The sequence below is a fragment of the Ischnura elegans genome, chromosome 9 (assembly GCF_921293095.1).
Source record: "Ischnura elegans chromosome 9, ioIscEleg1.1, whole genome shotgun sequence".
Lineage (NCBI taxonomy): Eukaryota > Metazoa > Arthropoda > Insecta > Odonata > Coenagrionidae > Ischnura > Ischnura elegans.
The window spans coordinates 25,212,576-25,225,268 of record NC_060254.1 but is presented as its reverse complement, the minus strand read 5'-3'; the positions used below and the strand labels follow the sequence as shown (position 1 = coordinate 25,225,268).

General features: G+C 38.0%; 1 protein-coding gene across 1 annotated transcript in view; it reads left to right on the top strand.

Annotated features, from left to right (window-relative positions):
- Positions 1–12,693, top strand: part of LOC124166109 (myocardin-related transcription factor B-like) — a 298,259-nt gene that overhangs the window by 590 nt on the left and 284,976 nt on the right. The window lies entirely within an intron of this gene.

The following is a 12,693-nucleotide window of genomic DNA, read 5'->3' as shown; positions in this document are numbered from 1 at the left end:
TGTGTGGTGTAAGATGGAGCAACAGTGTTAATTTTTGTCTTAAATAAGATAGTAAATTGTGAGGTGGTAGTTGTCTCTCTACTCATAGGCTGCCTGAATTCAGATTCCTCTGTATTTGCGGTGTGAATAATAGGGGAAACAGTATAACGTTGTAGTAGTAAAAATCTCTTCATGCTGTTGTTCTGCTATTGCAGTTTGGTACTCATCGTTTACATCGGATAGGAAAGACTCCCAAGCTGAGCTTCGAACCAGGCATGGAGTCATGTTTTTCCCTCCGGCTACGTAAAGCCTTGGAATTGATTGGCATTGCAATTTGAGACTTATTCAATCGCTTTAGAGCTTAAAGTTATGCAATGAAACTGTTAAAAATAGTTGAGTAATTGATGTTAGTGATAACCATCTTGATTGCTTCTGTATGTGCACTGAAGGGTTAGCCCGATTGATATTTTTACCATCACTTGCTCATTGTAAAAATTTAGTGGTTAGAATGTTGAACCATTTCTTATTTTTGGCATTGATTAATCTTCCTGCGGGAATCATCAACTCCGTGACGTCTAGCCGTGGTAAGCGCCAACGAATGAGCGAATTATGCGGTGAGGTTCGTGAGGACGACGACAGATGGTAGAGGTGTCTTATTTTACCGCCTTCTTCAATTTTTGTTTCCCCATGCTAAAAGTTGTGCATTATCGTTGCTCAGTTGACATTGAGATTCCTCACGCTGAAACACGATTCATAGAAAAAGGGTATTATAATCCGTCTCTTCATTGAGAGTCCCAGAGCTGCGCATAAGTGCTGTTTCCCCAAAACAATCAGTGCTCGGCTTCCTGGCCACACCCCCATAACACTGGTTTGACATCAAAGCGGGTGCTTTAGTGGAAAGTTTCTATCTAATGTTTCAACATTCGTAATGATATGTGGTTGCTTTAGGTTGTTGGGAAAGGGAGATGTTAGATGTTGAGACAGGGAGCTGAGTGTTACTTGGAAAACAATTCATTTTAGTGAGGAACTACACCTTGAAAGGTGTAGAAGAGTGTCTCACATCACATGGCTCAAAGTTTTATCTGCAAGGGCCGCCTAATGTAATCTCACTATCGTCATTTACTGCCATTTTCCTTTTCCTAGGTCCTAATGGAAATTTCACTGCTTTAATGTTATTGAGATGATGTAATTCAAGATGTTGCCATTTATCCATCATATAGGATTGAAAAAGATGGAAAAAATTTATTTTGTTAAACTGTGGTGGGTTTGGTGCAATTATCGGAAATTTTTAAGGATGCAATTTTGAAAAAACAAAAGGAGACTTCGTTGATTTCCACTAATTTATTTCGTCAGTGGGAACGAAATAAATCAGTGGAAATCAACGAAATCTCCTTTTCATTTTCGAGTATTAACTTCCATGTAGTTGAGCCTAATACAATTGAGCGAAATTAATATTCATTTGCATGCTAAAAGATGTGTAAATTATAGGAAAGCTTTGGTCTGTCTATTAGTGACTTTACAATGCTGCTTCAAATGCCCTCAAAAATAAATCTCCAAATCTAACTCTTATATAATCTTGATGGGTTGTTAATGAAATCATTCTCCTACTAAGTCCTCCACTGCATCTTTTTGTATTGTTGAGTGAACCCAGTCATTTTGAAACCACGGGAAAAAGAAATGAGTTGACTCTAGATTCCTATCTAGAGTGGTGGATGGTATTTCTTATTTTTTTTCTTCTCATGGTAGCTTGTTTAATGGTTTTCCATTGTACTACCATATCTAAAACTATATATGCAAGAATTCAAAGTTAAAATTTTGTGTATTTGCCATATGGATGGCTAAGTTCTAACAACACGTATCTTAGTAATAGCAACTTTTTAGTAGAGCAAAAAAATGATTAATTTTTTTTACTTGTACACTAAAATTAAAACCCAAAAGTTCATAAAACTGAAATAGAAGCATTCATTTGCACACAAAGAGTTGTTTTTTTGCTTGTATGTAATTTGTTTTCATTTTATAACCCTTTTTTTAAGATACCTGTGTCAAACCAGCTGAATTTGAGATACATGTTGTTAGAACTTAGCCAATTATATGCTGTATCAATTTTTTCCTTGACATTTTGAGGTATGTTCACACAATGCATTTGCCTGTGCTGGTACATATGTAAACGCATTCACTATCAAAATTGCAACATAGACAAACCCAAAATCGTGCAAATGCATGATTGAATTTCCAGAAAATAGCTCCTGTTCTAATTTCATCCATCCATCGGAGCATTTGCCCATCACATTGGTAAATGCATTAGGTTAACATGGCTCTAAATCTGATGCAGAAGAATTTAATTGCTTAATTGGCAAGTTTTAAGAGTGTGCGTGTAGTCAAAACCACATTTTAAATTTTGTTTAGTGAGGAAACTTTTACTACACCACATAAATAAAATTTGAATAAGACCCGGGTTCCAACGACTTAGCGTCATTATCAGGTGGTAAAGCATCAAGTTTTATTTATGTGGTGTAGTAAAAGTTTCCTCACTAAACTAATCCTACAAAGTTTCCCAAAATCGTGTTTTATTCTTACAAACCACATTTTAAATTACTTCAAGTTATTCTACCTTTCAAGCCCATGCAACAAGGGTACCTTCTTATCAACAATTTTATGCATTTTTTCAAAGACTTTAATGAAATAGCTTCAAGGAAAGTATTAGGGGAATAATTCAGAATACCCAAATAGAAGGTGAATTATCTGAATCCCTTTCTTTTTGCTGTGAAAAATGTTGGGGATGAGTTAATTCACTGTGGTGTTTATGTGGCTCTTAAAATTAAGCTAGTTGTGACTCATCATTTCTTTTTCTGAAGCTTGCATCATTTTCTCTGACTTGCCACCTTATATAAATTTTCATTCATATTTAAGAATTTCATCTTCATTTTTTATTATGTATTCCTTTTATTGTCTCAACTTACTATGAATAACAATTTAAACGAAAATTAGAAGAGTGTAGAGTCATTTTTTATGGTCCTTCCTTCAGAATTCATTGTTGCAAACATTGATTTTCCACCCTGCAAGTGAATAACACATTGGTTCTATCTTTGTCAAAATTGTCTCCTCTCTCAGGATATTGTGCATCATGATGTGGTCGTTTAAGTTGCTCCTTCTTTTTAAGGTGTTCATCAGACTTATCTTTTATCCCACTCTTCTTTACACTTCCTAATTTCTCACTCTGTCGATCAGTTTACTTTTCTTGTCCATCTGTATCACCAAATTTGAAAATCCTCCACCTTTGGTTTCTCTGCTGCCATCATGGTTGATAGAAGCACGCTACAGCTGTGAGTTCTGTAGAATTGCTTTCTTGCTACTACGGTTATTTTCCTTTCTGTAAAAAATTTTCTTCTATTTGTTTAGCATTATTTTCATCTGGGCTATTCAACCGAATTTTTCATTTTTGGTACGTCCATTTTTTGTTTTCTTGGATTCGTAGAATAAGTAATTCTTTTTTGGTGGCCATATTTTATGATTTCATTAGAATTAATTTAGAAGAATACATTGAAAATTGGAAATTACAAGACTTATGTTTTCCACAAATATTTACTTCGTGATTGTTTAAAACAATGTGATTCAAAAATATTTTGTTTAATATTACTTACCATTTCCCTACGGTTCTTTTATCATGTTCGCCTCCTTTTATCAGTTATTCTTTGTTATTCACCAGGTGTAACTTTGGCAAGCCATGTAGATGTTGTCAAAACTTTTTAAGCCTTGTACCCTCTCTCTTTGAAGCAAGCTTGGCGGTCACTACTGCAAATTGGCTCACATGCACGGGAACAGCTCTAAGGCAGTGAATCACTGTTAAATTACTCCATTGCGCTTTGTTAATGAATCAGTTGATGTCGAACAATTCGTTTTTGGGACCGCAGATGTTTCTCGAGCCCTCATCAAGCCGGTGTGTACGTATCCAATGCGATTTGCCCATCTACTCTTGATGAGGACTCTAAACCAAATGCAGCTCCCAGCTGAAGTTGTGCCGCGCAGCAGGGACGTAGTGCGAATGGCTGTCTCTGACTGTCCCTGTGGTAGGCACCTTAATCTGTAGAATACTATAATAAATAAAAAGGGGTGTTGTGGAGGGCCAGAGCATAAAGCCAAATGGCCAAAATCGCATATTTTTAATCGCATTTTTTCGCGATGTTCCACCACCTAAAAATTATTTTTTTCAATACGCCAGCCGAAAGGTATTAAAAACACCTCCAGAAAACGTTTTTTCTTTTTGGCCCTCTTAAACATATTTTATGAAAACATGCGTTAGAAATTTTCAAATCGACGCCATATCTTCTTGTCCCGCTCAAAGTTCTTGAAAACATTTGGAAATCTTCTCCATTAAATAAGGTTTCAAATGCCGCAAACAGTATTAACAAATATGCCTTCTTGACCGAGATATTAAAAAAAGAGTGAAAATCGTATTTTCGATCTAGCCGGCCCTGGTGGGCATCTAGCGGACTTGAAGTATGGGGAGGTTTGTCCTATTTGATCCCAAATCGCATACCTACCCCAAGTACGGGAAAAATCCCGGAGGGGGGATTTTCACCCTCTTATCCAGCTATGCCCTTTGAGCTGTTGAACTTTCCATTTTCCAAATGTACATGTTCACTTCTGTCGGAGACAGTTAAAATAGACACTTCTTGCGATTTTGCTGAATCTACCCCGCAGATAATTTGGTGTCAGATCATTCCTTCGTTCAGAAATTCTCACATATTGGGGCGTTTCCAGTTGTTTTGACTTATTGGTCATTTGGAAATTAAAGATAACTATCGTGATCAGTTTATTTTAACCCATCTGTCACTTTTCGATTTGTCGTCTTCGAATCACAATCAGGGTGCATCCGGCGATCGGGAGAATCAGGAATTTTGCGTGAATTTTTAGTCCCTGGAATTATGCATGAATTGTCCATGAATATGCGCTCCAACCTGAAATTTCGATATCTTTTTTTTTTCAAATTTATTTCACATAAAATTATGCCAGTTCAACTCCTTATAATCTTTAAATCATGACGAATGTCTTAAGATACAAGTGAGACATTCATAAATTTCGTGTGAAATTTCTATTTCCAAGTGTTAGTCTTTAATTTGGGCACGTAAAATAATACATAAATATAGTATTATTTAAATATACGTATTCAAGTAAGTTTGGTTGTTTTAAAAACTCTTATCTGTCGCGGTACTCACGTGAGAATTACCTGGAGTTTTGTAAAAATTTCCCTGAAAAACCTGGAATTGTGCGTGAATTTTTCTGCTTTGATTGGCTGGACACCCTGACAATAGTTGTTTGCTCTGTCACGGGAAGTAGCGAGGAAAGTGCTAAGCCCGATCACTCTGGATTGCCTAATGGTTACTACGAAGTGCTTGATGAGGGAGTAGTGCTGAAAGTGTAAACTAGAGGACTCTGAGCTTGCATATTGCCTCGCAAGCCGCCTCGATAGGAGTGTGGTGGGACAGGGTTCCCACTCAACCGTGAAAACCTTAAAACCGCGAATTTCTTCTACCGTGAAAAAACCTGGAAATAGCCGTGAATTTCGTCATAAAACCTCTAAATCTCGAAAACTTGATTGTAGAACAACAATAGACGGGTTAAAAGAAAAAAAACGATATTTCAATCATGTTTCAAGGTCATTCACGGTCAGATACTGTCCACGCATTTACCTGCACACGTGTATTCGAAAGCGCAACTATTAATTGGTCCGTGTGTGCCATGGCAGCACATTGACCTTAAGCCTGCGATTGGAAGACGTTGATCCTGGCGAAAAATCAGGCTCTTCTTCACTTCCCTGCCACCCTGCTCTCTCCATTTTCCCACTCACATCCTTTTAGCCGGACATGAATTTTGCTAACGATAGGTGACGTCAGGAGAGATAGCACTGTCATTGCTGCGTTTGAATTCAAGGCATCTGTCGCGTTTGTTACATTTTTAGTTAACATGCGGCCGATGATTGTTACGTGATCAATATTTCTGCCTAAAATGCCTTATCTAAAAACAGTGAATTTGATGACATTTAGACAGTGAAAACCTGGAAAAAACCGTGAATTTTATAATGTAGTTGGAGTGGGAACCCTGTGGGATGTTTTGGGTTACAAACGGCGAATCTAAGGATGGGGCGTCCGGACACCACTCCCGTAATATTTGGAAAAATTACAAATACATATGGTAATTTTTAAGCTAGTTCCCCAATTAATTTTTTCATTTCTCCAGCATAAGAAGCAATGTTTATAGGTATTACTGAATATCTGGAATCCCCTTACGCATATCGTTGGGGATCGGGTTGGCGTGTTGGCTAGAGTGTTGGCTTCCCACTCTGACGAACCGGGTTCAAATCGCAGCGATGGCAGAGGTTTTTCAGAGGCTGCCCGATCCCTGCCTTGTTTAGGGCACTTCAAGTGAAGCAATCCGTCCGTAGGATTTGTACGTTAAGCAGTGATCCCCTCGGCGCCTTTCCTTAAGAGCAGGCTGATACCGGCGCCGGGTTTCTCTCCATCCTTTCCTCCTTCCTCTCCCCACATGGAGCAAATGACCTCATCTGTCGGTCGCCTCTTCCAAATACCATACCATACACTCGTAGGCGGATTGAGGAGGGGCACGGAGTCACATGCCTCCCCAGACGTTTAAACAATGGACAAAATTTTTAATACGGTTAGCATTACGTTCGTTTTGTTTTGTATATTTCGGAGCCTCAATCATTTCATTTTATATTAGTAACCTTCATATTAAAATGAAGAATATTTCTTACAGTAATTGTTACATGTTATTTTTAATTTCAAATATAAGAAGACCGTTTGCCTGCATGGACCTTTTGCCTCCCCCCAGAAAAAAAGAAATCCTGGATCCGCCCTTGCATACACGCATATTGTTTACGCATATCGTCTACGGAAAAAATGTGGAATATTCTTATTTATGGAATATTCTTTAATTTCTGTATGAACAGCAAATCAATGATAATCCACGCTAACGGTAGCCAACATCGCCGTAATGACGGCGTTGGGATTCTTCAACCCAAACCCTTTTTTTCCTATCCCTGGAGGCGTCGTCGGGCTCCTATCGCGGCGGCGCTTTCGTAACTTTTTTCCTTCCTCTCGACCCCCTCCTAAGGACGCAAAAGTCTCGGCCCTGCAGGGCTATTCTACTAAACGGGGCCATACGTATGGCCGGCCGTAAGTTTCTTATGGCCTGACCCGAAATTACGGCCTATACCGATTCCACTCTCGAGGGGCCATATCATACGGCCCGGCCAAAAGTCTTAACGCCCTTTCTGCAGGCGAGTATGAGAATTGTATGAGTATGTGAATTATAATTGGTACTATAAGTTGGGTTCACTTTTTTAAACACTAGTCATTTTTTGAGAAGGAAGTTTGTTCCTACGTGGATAAAAATTAATTCTATATTCCTTAACCGAAATTGACTCTTATTAAACGATAAATTTGGATTTTCTTTAAACACTGATCTGGCGGCAGACGCTGGAGATCTTTAAAACAAAGTTAAGAACGCAAATCACGGACGAGAAGAAGCAGAAGAAATTTGTACCGTACAGTATTATACGAAATATCCGTATATTCGTGAATTGTGCATGTAATGGATAGAATTAGAACATGGCATCCTATTGTAGTTCTAATCCCCTTCCTCTCCTTCCAATAGTTAACTATTGCCTCATGGCTGCAATAATTTGCCCCCAAAAGCCTTAGAAATCCAGCCAATGCACGAAATCTAAAGATGAAATTGAAACTCTAAGTTCCATTAATTTTATTATCAGAGGCTTATGTTTAGGTAGCTGTATAAAATTAAAATATCAATATGAGACTATCATTCTTTCCTTGATTTGTGGACGACATTTGTCCTTCACGCATCGACTTACTGAAGATTGCCTTTCTGCCATAAAAAATGTCTTGCCCTATGTTTCTTGGATATCCTCCCTCATGAACCTTAATGCTACGAGAATCTGAAAATATAAAACATTTAATGGCGGGTATTTCAAGCTACCTACAGCTTTTCGAAACAAGTAAGAAATCTGCTAGCAAATGTAGCACAGAAAGCAAATAAAAGCCCGTTCCTCCGTTCACTTTAACAGAGCATCCATTAAAAATGCATTTCTAACTTTTTAACTACAAGCGAACTTTTAGTTCATCCACTATATCTACTTAAAAAGTAAGTAACAACTTTTGACGCACGGAAGTATTTAATGAAAATATCATCATCGTATGCGAACCGATTACCTGCACCTATCCCGTATCCTCCTTATGAAATCGACGTCTTTCTGTCGTAAATCTAGCCAATGCCCATTGAATACGTATGTGCTCCCCCACAATATTCATATATTTCTTGAAACAATCGCTATGTAATCGCTGACAATTCGTAAGTTTCTTTTATAAGTCCTTAGGAGAGCAATGTTATATCGTATGGCCCGTGTTATGACGGCCTCCTAGGCAGGCCATAGTATTACGGCCTTTAGGCCATAGCTACCGCCCGACTTATGGCCTTTCGCTCAGAGTAGAATTGCTTGAAGCCATACGTATGTCTCGAGGCCGTAGTTATGGTCGATTTCGACTTATGGCCCGGCCATACCATTAGTGGAATAACCCTGCTGGTTCCCAACCCTTAGGAGTGTAACCTCACGAGCCCTTTCTGGGTACTCGATCCAATGTCAAAAGATATCAAACCTAGTACGCAATATCGCTGAGAGGTTGTGCATACCATCTAGGCACAACGGAAAGTTGAAAAACAAAGACTTTAATCTGCCGGTGACTAGTTGCTATCCTGTAGAAGAATAAAATTTTAAAAATGAAATGAGGAAATATAAAAATCACGCCTTTTCCAATAACAGTATAAAAATGTAGTAAAAATTAAAAACTAAGATTTTCATCCCTCGGAGAATAACTCGTGAGTGCTGATTAGGTTTATTACAAATTAGTGTAGAAGAGCCTGATAGGTGAGTGAGGATTGGCATGACGCAACATCAATATCTAAACATAATCATCTGCAACGTCTCATTGCCCCAGTGATTAAAAGCTTATTTTGTACTTTTTGGTTCAATTTTATCATGCTTTTGGAAAGAGCGTGTTTTTATCAATCTGTTTTATTTGTTTACGAGGAACTGATTCTGAAAAATATAAAAAAAAGTTAACATTTGAAAATAAAAATCTTTGATTGAATTGGGCTTGAACTCGTTTCCTCGGTTAACTCTTGTGATAAGGTCTAGAAGAAACTAATGCCATCAATTGAGAAAATTTATAACTATTTTTTCATAAGAAAATATTATTAATAATTAGAGCTCAATGGAACAAAATTTCAAATTTCTTATTATTGAATATTGTATTGTCATTTGGAGGAAGCAAGTTTGCGAAATTTCAAGCCGATCCGACAATGGGTTGTGGGTCAAAAATCAATTACAAAATTCCATCGATGAAAAAACGGAGGAAGAAAGTTAAGAAATAGCACGTAAAATGAGTGTTCTAAGAGATTAGTGTCTGAGTTCGACCTCGAATTCATTGAACCTCATTAATTGTTCAGGTTAAAACGAAAATCTATTCCTATCAGTAAGCCCAGGGTTCCCACTCAACCGTGAAAACCTTAAAACCGTGAATAAGCCGTGAATTTCGTCTACCGTGAAAAAACCTGGAAATAGCCGTGAATTTCATCATAAAACCTTAAAAATCTCTCAAATTTATAGAAAAAGAACTACAATAGGGTGGTGTCCTTTTATTTTTTTATTGCCTTAATCGAAAGATTATTACTCCTGGAGTACGTATTTCACGCTTTTAGATTTTTAAATGACGATATCTATTTTTCGCGATTAAATGAAAAGTGAAAAATTTCAAGCGCGCGAAAACGCGACGCGTAAGTAGGAATGATGGGAAAAAGTCAGTGTGACGCATTTCTGGTTCCCCCTCCCGCCTTGTGAGGTGACCTTGGGCGAGGCTCTGAGCGCTGATACGACGCAGGATGCTAGCGGGTAGCTGAGTACCATGCTATCTGGTAGCGCTTGGCTTAAAAAAGGTTTATTAATACCTTATCAAACGAAGAAAACTTTCCGACCTTAGCCAGTTTTAATAGGTTATTATTAAGACATGTTTCCCTGAGCTCTGTGCCTCTTGCATGCATTGGTAACCTCAGACGATGTATAGCTCCTATCCTCTCGTGTAGAAACTAGGTCCCTGTGACGTCACGTGGAGTGGCATCGAATGGGCGTCAATCTGGCCTTTTTCAAATGAGGATAAAATTTGGCCCTTGCCATTCGTCTAAACCGGTATTTCTAAAACCAAATAATAAGTGTATTATGAATACACTAATGGTGGGTAACGAATCGCAATCAATGCCTTTCGTTTTCTTCGATGAAGGAAACTACCCTATTGACAGATCAGAAGAAAAAAAAGATATTTCATTCATGTTTCAAGGCCCAGCCACATACAGACACTGTCCTCGCATTTATCTCCACACGTATATTCGAAGCGCAATTATTGGTCCTTGTGCCATGACGACACGTAGATCTTGAGCCTGTGATTGGAAGATCGGCAAACAAAGTATTCATTAACCCTGGCGAAAAATCAGACACTTATTTACTTCCCTACCTCACTGCTCCCTCCATTTTTCCACTCACAATCTTAAGATACACCTAAATTTTGATTTAGATAGGTGACGTCATGAGAAATAGCACACTCATTGCTACGTTTGAATTCACGGCGACTGTCGCGGTTGATAAATTTTTAGTTAACGTGCGGGCGGTGATTATTACGTCATCAATATTTCTGCCTAAAATAGCTTATCAACATACCGTGAATTTGACGATATTTAGACCGTGAAAACCTGGAAAAAACTGTGAATTTTATAATTTAGTTTGAGTGGGAACCCTGTAAGCCAAACTATACATTTAGTTATCCGCTTATTTCTTACGCGATAATGCAGTCTGGGTCTGGGATGGTGTTTTCAGGGTCACTCTGGAAGGTATTAACCCTTAATTAGTCGAGCAAACGAAGCGTAGTACGTTGGCTCTCGAGTTCCCAACATAATTCTTGTAAAAGCCCTGTAACGCTCTTTGTTCGCTCGCAGAAGTTATTTACGAATTATTACGGCTCTTTTTATTGCTCTTGGTATAACTTACGCCTTATGAGTTTTTTTTCTGCTGGGTTAAAATCTCATGAGGTTTTTCCCAACTATTTGTAATCGTGTCATCTTAAAAATGTGTCTATTCTGTTCAAATAAGTGAAAAACTCACCACCCACACGCCAGTTAAAATGTAACTGACCTATTGAATGGTTTGCGGCGTAACTTCGTGAAATTGCCTCATATTGGAATGAAAAACTTTGTAAATTTCACATTAATTTTAATAACACGACCAGTTTCATCGCTGCGCGACATCATCAGGTGCATATACCTTATACATTGCCTTAAATTTAAGACCGGTGCATAAACAGGAAAGCACGGTCTTAAATTTAAGACCGTGCTTTCCTGTATATGCACCTGATGATGTCGCGCAGCGATGAAACTGGTCGTGTTATTAAAATTAATGTGAAATTTACAAAGTTTTTTCATTCCAATATGTAACTGACCTACCAAATATTTTCTAGATTTAAAAAATATTCCGCAAATGACTCCGCCCAATACCACCTCCCCTCTCCAAAAAACACCCCCTTGCGCTCGAAAAAAATATCTCGCCACAGTTTTTTTTTAAATAAACGATGATGTAGAATGCCATCGCTTGTTCTAGGTTTGATTTTGTGGACAGTTGCGAAGAAAATAGCCGAGTTCTCAATTTATGTTAGAATTACTCCCAATCGCCCTCAATACTGAGTGTTTTCAGACGTCATTTGGTGGACTGCCTGTTAAGTTAAAACTGAAGTACGTTGTGTGGTAATTCCGGGAGAGACGCCGCAAACGGGATAGACTGCGGCCCCCCCTTAGTTTCGGCGTTTCCTGACAGATTGCGGGCAAATGCCTAATGCAGAGACGGGGTAGATGCTAGAGAACAAGTGAGGAAGTCCCGTTTGTTTTTCATTTGTTTTACAGATTTTAAAGCGCAAATACTGAAATAAGTCTGGTATTTTACCTTCAAAATTTTTCGAGCCTTGCATAAAATTCTTATCGGACGTTGAACTATTGCTATATTACGATTTTTGAGGCTTACGGTAAGTTCTCTTCGGAATGTTTTCAGTCTATATTGGCCCTAAAGGCCATAGTGCTACGAGGTGCTGCGTCTCATCCGTAGAGAAAGGGAGAGACGCCGCACTAAGTTTTGGTGCGCATGCCGCATTTCTCTCATGCGGGATAACGCCGCAGAGAATGAAAAATTATTTCAAATGAATTATAACACGTTTTTAGCCGCGTTTTAGTGTGTATATTAAAACTAGGTTTTTGTGTTAGGTGGCATTTAATTATTTGTTCACTAATTTTGAACAGTAATATACTAATTTTGTAGGCAACAGCAAGTTTTTACTTAAGCAAGGTATATAACTCAATTAAATTGCCTTGATTAATTTTTCAATTTGTATTTTGAAATTCTAAAAAGAACTCTTAAATTAAGTCTCTGTTAACTGAATTGCTTCGATTCAACATGTATTTTTCAATAAAAATCGGATAAATACTGCCCATGTTAGTTAAATTTCGTTGTTTTTACATGTATACGTTTATAATATAATAACATAAACATATCTCTAGTTTTACAACCTGCATTTCAGTTGCATTAAA